General features: G+C 37.9%; 1 pseudogene; it reads right to left on the bottom strand.

Annotated features, from left to right (window-relative positions):
• Positions 1–2,541: 2,541 nt before the first annotated feature.
• Positions 2,542–6,157, bottom strand: LOC147450529 (uncharacterized; annotated as a pseudogene).
• Between the last annotated feature and the right edge of the window lie 1,202 nt (positions 6,158–7,359).

The raw sequence follows: 7,359 nt of genomic DNA on the forward strand, positions 1-7,359 counted from the left end.
AGGGGGGATCATTGCCGCTAGACTTACATGCTTTTTCAGAATCAGATTGGGCTGGTTGTTTTGACACGCGAGTGTCCACAAGTGGTTTTGTTTCATGCTTGGCAGTTCATGTATATCATGGTTAAGCAAGAAATAAGCTACTGTGGCCACTTCGAGTTGTGAGACAGAGTACAAGGCAGTCTTCACAGCTACGGTTGAGTGTGTATGGCTCAGACGCCTTATGGCTGATTTGGGTGTTGGACAGGTCACTGCCAACACTATCTACACTGATAGTCAGAGCGCATTGGTAGTTGAGGAACCCACTTTTTCATGCTCGCACAAAGCACATTGAGGTGCATTACCACTATGTCAGGGAGAGGCTTTCAGTAGGAGAGATCACCTTGGCTTATGTGCCAACACAGGACAACCTTGCAGATCTTTTCACAAAGGCATTGTCTCGTGAGAATCTTGAAGCTTTCTGCAAAGCTTTGGGCTTACTCCCCTTTGTGGACTGATCATGTCCTTAGGGTATAGCACTTCCCTTTACTCATGTGCCAGCTCTCGTTCACCACATCACTCGAGGGGGGATTTGTTACCATATACATGTGGTAGTGATATGTGTGAACACACTACGACCGCCGAGGCATTTTTTCCCTCTTTAGGAGGTTTTTTCCCCTGTGCATTGTATATACGCCCATCACTCTAGGTCTATCTATCTTTCCATTACACACTAAGTAACACACTCTCAATTGTGTGCCTTGAGCTTCCTTCATCTTCTCCAAGCTTTGTGCGTTTCTTTGCAACCCTAATTCCAAAGCTCACTGAAATCGGAGAAAGTGAGCAGGCGTATACTAGAGCAGCTGGCGACTGAGCCCGGGAGGACGCAACCTGCTCTGATACCAATTGTTGGAATTAGGGTTGCAGATAAACTCACACAGCTTGGAGAAGACGAAGAAAGCTCAAGGCACACAATTGAGAGTGTGTTACTTAGTGTGTAATGGAAAGATAGATAGCCCTAGAGTGATGGGCGTATATACAATGCACGGGGGAAAAAACCTCCTAAAGAGGGAAAATGCCCCGTCGGTCCTAGTGTGTTCACACACATCACTACCACATGTATATGGTAACATTATTTACATATATTATGTTAGTGCCAAATAGTTATGTTATAGACGTCCATCAAGGCAACCTGCTACCGGATTATTGACATCTTGAAAGATTTAACAATCTCTTGCACCCAACCGCACCTAGCTAAGTATGCGATGTCTCGATATATGATGCTTTCAAAGAATCTATGTTATACATGAAAGGGACTACAATTCTTGTAGCCCCTTTCCAACACCTTACACGTTGCCAAGCCTAATTATGCATCCTTTCTGCTCCCAACAGGGGCCTCGGTGCCGTCATCATCGATGATGTAACCTACCTTTGATGATAGCCAACAGTACAATGGATGCAATGACTTTACAACTTTGGCCCATTCTTGAGACACCCTCTTCTAGGCATAGAAGAATCAAGCCCTGCTGTTGGTTGTCATTGTCGCCCTCCTCCACCAAAGGAAACATGCGCGCACACACACAACATGCAACTCTACATGCGCACGGCCCCGTCTCTCTCACTCAAGTATCTCTAGAATCTAGCCTAGTGATCATTGTTAATCCCTGCCCTTCTCAATGTGTTTCCCCTAGCTTGTAAATCACACATTGTAAGTTGTAAACCCATTCTTTATTACTTTTCCACACAAGGACTTTCAAACATGTTCCTCGATAGTAAAAAAAGATAATTCCCCATATTATTTACTGGGTGAAAGCATGTTAACGTGGCGGCATGCTTTTTCATGTCCCGGACAATGCTAACTAGCACAATTTTGACATATGCTAACTAGTACAATAACTTGAGCTACATCTCCAAGATCGATGACATATGATATATCAGTAGAAAGCACTTGAAACAAGGAATCCAAATTTATAACCTCCGACAAATTTTGATATTATATGTAAAAAATTTACCGGACGCCCAACTTTTCGAAGATGTGCTAACTTGAAACTGCTAACTAGCACAAAAAGCGTGACAGGTTAACATGCTTTCACCCTGTAACTAGGTAGAAATAAACGTAAGTAGGAAAAGTGAAAACTAGAAAAAATGGAACATTTACTAGGTAGTCTATATAGGAAATTTTCCTCTCCACATCTTCCTATATATAAATAATTCTCTATGTAGAAAATTATTTTCTATATAGAAAAAGCGGCCGTCAAGACAATGCGCATACCATTTTACTATGTAGAAAATATTGTCCATATAGGAAAACAATTCTTACGTATTAAATATGGCACTTGAGAAAATAAACTTATTAGACTAACAATAAATGTAGCATTTTTAATTTGCTAATTCCAACCCTGTTTTATCTACGAGTAAATAATATGGAGAATTTTCTTAATGATTTTGAATACTTAAGAGCTAGAAAGCATATTTTATGAAGAAGACAATTGAATATTACATAAACGAAGACACTGTAAGAAGACCTCTTAATTCCAATCAATTGCAGTTCACAATCACATCACTTCATAATTTAATGAAATTTAGAAAAGAAGAACTTATGTTGAATTGTTTATTAAAAGACACAATGTTCACTTCATCAAATGTCAAATCGTGACCAAGTTGTCTTCTCAAAAGCACTCTTTGCATAGAAAGCAACCACTCCACTAAGTTCTCTCTCATCTCATCCAATGCGAGTATCCTCTTGTTGTCTCTAAATGTAATCTCCTCCTTCCTAATTTTGAAAAAACTAGCTTTCAAAACTAAGTACATATCCTCTATTGTTTGAAGATCAAAATACTTAAAGAGGATCACCTCCTTCTCTTCAACAATTTGAAGGAGGGACACCTGCACAAAATCAATGTCGTTATTCAAAGCCTAAACACATCAAATATCCAAAGACATCTTCTAGTAATAGTAGAAATGAATGCTGATGAAACGATAAAAACTTAATTTATCATGGATTGTGTCATTTGATAAACAAGAAGAACCGTCGCCATTGACATTTTCAACAAAAGACATAGTACTATCATCATTGATGTTACCAATATCCTAGAGCAAAAAGATATATAAATTACAAGTACATATTATAGTAGAACATTAACTAAATTCTCCATATTAAAATACCCGTCTCCTCTTTTTCTTTGATAAGAGCCTTGGCTTTTTACAAGTCATGGACTTACGAAGCTTCTTACTCATCTAGAAAAACATAGCAAATATAAACATAATAAAACAACGAAGTGTATCGATAAGAATGAGTGTACGTATAGGGGGGGGGGGGAAGAGAGAGAGAGAGAGAGAGAGAGAGAGAGAGAGAGAGAGAGACACTACAGAAGTGAATGAGTGGAGAGAGAACTATAGCTAGTGGTATACTTGAGATTATGACTAGTATATGACTTAAAGATATCTTCATGAGTGATTTGTTCAATACTTTGAAAAACCTATCTTCCGTTCTCTATTGCTTTTGCGTATCCTTTCACCATCTTGTTGAGGCACTTGCAAAGACGCACTAGTAGGTTTGGAAACTAACTATAACAACACAAAAAAACCCTCTTAGAACATATCAAGTTATGAACCATGCTTTAAAGCCAAAAAATACAAATCACTTGTGATGTCTCCCCCGTCCTAGGAGATTCGGGCATAGCTCTCACTCGTTTTAAGCTACCATTTGTGAGCAACGACACAAAAGATTGATGCTCTAGACTATTTTCGAGCTCAATCCAAGTTTTCCAAATTCTAAAAGAAGAAAGAAAAAAACATTAACAAGTATAACATGTTGAACATACCCAAGTCATTGCGTTAATCTTCTAATACCTCATCATCGTTTGGAGTATCGATCTTCTGAGTCTCCTTTCAAAGCAGATATAATTCTTCACTAGCCATAAGAAACAAACATAAGTAAAGTGCATGCTACCATGGTTGTAGGAGTATTCTCATGTCCACTCCTGTTGTGGCTTTCTTCTTCTACAATCGCCACATTCAGATCTAGATTTCCTTTCTTAGGATCATGTTCTCCTTGTGAAGTATTAGAAGCAAGACATACCTTTCAACAAGCACAAAAATCATCAAACATACTGAAATATATAATAATTCAACCAAAGAGATGGAAAGAGTAATACTTTCAGGTTTTGAGGTTTTTTTCTTGTCGTACTTTCTTTGCGATTGTGCATAGCTAATGACAAATTGATAGATATCCTCTAATGCCCAAGTGTAAGCTGCATCTTTAAACTCAAACTCTGCAATATTTCCTTTGTTTTCTTCGATCAATGCTTTACTCTTCTCTTGCTCTTCAAGGTTATGACACAAATCACTCACAAAAGGGTAATCTTTGAACCACTTTCTTACATCCCTATAATTTTGTAGAAACGTAGGATAATGATCCTGATTGTAGTACACCTCTAAAATATTTTTTCCATAAAGCCTGCTTGGATCTCTCAATTTGGGCTCAGGTGGACAAAAGATATTAGCGTATGATGGGGCTGGGCGACCATTTTGTGCCATCAAGCACCATGACAAATGAAGTTATAAACCATAAAGATGTTAAAAATACGTAAAGATTACAATTGGATTTTCTTAAAGATAGCTAACAAAGTATTCCTCAAGATTTTGAAAAGAAAAGACTTAAAAGTTTAGAACAATGATTATAGTTACATCATGATTGTAAATGACACTATCTATCAAAGACATAACTATCAAAGATGATTCCAAAATCTCACGTGTCACAACAAACTTGCCACATGCATGGCAAAAACATAATATTATTGTCTTTCATTATTTTCTTTCTTTTTAGAACCTCCCAACCAGAAACTACTGCAACACAAAGGGATATATCTTGCCAATAGGATCTTCGCCTCGTGACTTCCAAAGTTGCACTCTACTTTGCATTTGGAGAAGCCTTGTGCATCGCACCTTTCTTCTTTCCACATCCACCTCTCGAACAACAGCATATACAAACATATGACTAGAAAAGTCACGATCATCACATTGTTTAATTTGAACAATATCCATTTCTTCCACCCATGGAGGAACACATCCCACAGCCCCCATAGTAAGTAGACGCTTACGCACAGAGAGATCTTTAATCTCATAAGCAATGATGGAGTTTTGAAAGCTCCATGGAATAAACTTATGAAGTAAAGAGCTAAATTCTCTTATGCAGTCCCATGTGAAAGGCATGGGAGTTTGTTGCATTACACTCATTCCAGTAATTGGCTCCACATTCAACCTTTCGTTTTCTTCTTCCACCAAGATTGATTGTTTGTAGTAATCCGCAACAAAGAAAATCATGATATTTGTACCACATTGTGTAGAGAAAAAGTATTTAATGCGTGCTTTCCACTCATCAACAGAGAATGAGCCAGGAACATAGTTATCTAATTTCACAACAACCGTATCACCAACTTTGAAGACTTCTCCGTTATACCAAATTTTGTTGTGTTCTTGAACATGTGTGGATCTACACTCTCTTTGGCTCAAGAATCTCTGTTCCACTTGAGAAAGCTCCCTGCCTTTTAGGACCTATGATGATCCCGTTATCAAAAATAGAACTACCACATGGATAGTCAGTTTCATTTAATAAGGGAGCATTCCACAAATCCTTTGCCTTCAAGATAGATGACACTTTGAGTATTCCATGTTTCTGCCATGCTTGGCATTCATACTGCACTAAAGAGTCAATAACATATCCTGTGGGTGCCATGAGAGCGAAGTGAATCTCTTGGTACAACCTTTGGTGAGGCAAAATTCCAACCTTATCTTTATGAATCTGTGCTAAGATCCATGTGAGAAGTCTTCTCCTATGAAAGTTAGTGAAATAAATCTCAATCTCTTTATTGTTTGATTTTATATTCACATAGGTGGAGACAAATCGCTCATAGAGAAAGCACCATATAACATCATGATTTCCATGTCGAAGAATATCATCTATTATTTCTCCACTCCCTTCAAAAGAAGAAGACATTGTTAGATTTGCAATTGCTAAAACCCACTTCTGGACGATGCTACGTAAAGCGAAGTTGAGATATGTTAGTACCTGCCACATGCTCAAGTGGTGATGAATTAGCACCAAAATCCTCTTTAGACTTGACTCTCCAAGATGAAAACAAGGTCCTTGCAACCTCAATTGCCTTGTTTGTCCAACCATGATCCCGAGTATAGTTGAAAAAAAGGTGGGCAATATCGATTAATAAGAGTCCGAGATCTTGTATATCACTAGACAATCCATCCACCTCACATAATACAAATGGAAGACACCACTGTATGAGCTTTTGATTCTCTTTTGCCTTATAACTTTCATGATATTTACTGGGATATCTTGGCCAACGACCATATCACAATACTGGAGGGACACAGCTTAGGGATCTTGTTGTGATATCATCAATCTTGCGTTTCATCTCTGTTGTCGAATTTCTCATCAAAAGTGAAATATACTTTTGAAATATATTCAAAGAGAGAATGCGCATTGTGTCATAGACAAAATCCAATGACAAATCAAAGCCGTAAAGATCATTTAGTCTCCATAAACTAGACTTCCCACTCAATCCAACATTCTTTAAAATATCATCAGATTGGCTTTGTGAAGTGGCTTGACTGAAAGAGAGAGAGCTTTCTGCATTTCAGCCATACTCCTTTTAGGCAGTGGATAGCAACATTGGAGATGATTTTTTTCATAAATATATCGACCTTGAAAGCTTGAACTAGAGGAATCTACTGTAGCGGCTGCTTTATCCCTTCGACAGAAATGTTGGCCACCATCCTTGAAAAGCCCAATCTTGCACTGAGTAGGGTGATCTCCAGTAACCACCATAAGCATAGCACAAGCTGTTATTTTCTTTGAGGAAGGCAATGCAAGATCAATTAAACTCGGAGAATAATTGAAGCTCAAATCAAATCCCTTCACAAATAGTTTCTCTAGTTCTCTCACCAATGGTTGCGAGAAGACATGAAATAAATCACCTGAAGATACAATAATATTCTTACAGCTGAAAGGAATGAATAATATTGGTAAGGGTTTTAGAAAAGAGTCCTTTCCAGAGTTTAAAACTCTGATTGCAACAACACCACAATTTCGTTGTGTTGTTTTGGATGATTGAAAACCATCCCAGTGAAGAAGAAGCCCAAAATTTTGAGGATCTCCCTGCCAAATGCAAGAAGCAACAAACATCACACAAGGCAAAAAACTATTGGGAATCATGCTAAAAAATAATATCATTACCTTACAAAAATTCATGGAGATTTTTATTAATCTTCGACAAGATTTTCAAGTGATTTCGTATTTGTCCCCCTTCAAGTTCTTTAATAACTCTTCCGAAGAGAGTGAAGACGGCCATGCCTTATATGCATGGC

Source organism: Adiantum capillus-veneris, chromosome 9 (genome assembly GCF_014529385.1).
Source record: "Adiantum capillus-veneris isolate H3 chromosome 9, ASM1452938v2, whole genome shotgun sequence".
In the NCBI taxonomy this organism is placed as follows: domain Eukaryota; kingdom Viridiplantae; phylum Streptophyta; class Polypodiopsida; order Polypodiales; family Pteridaceae; genus Adiantum; species Adiantum capillus-veneris.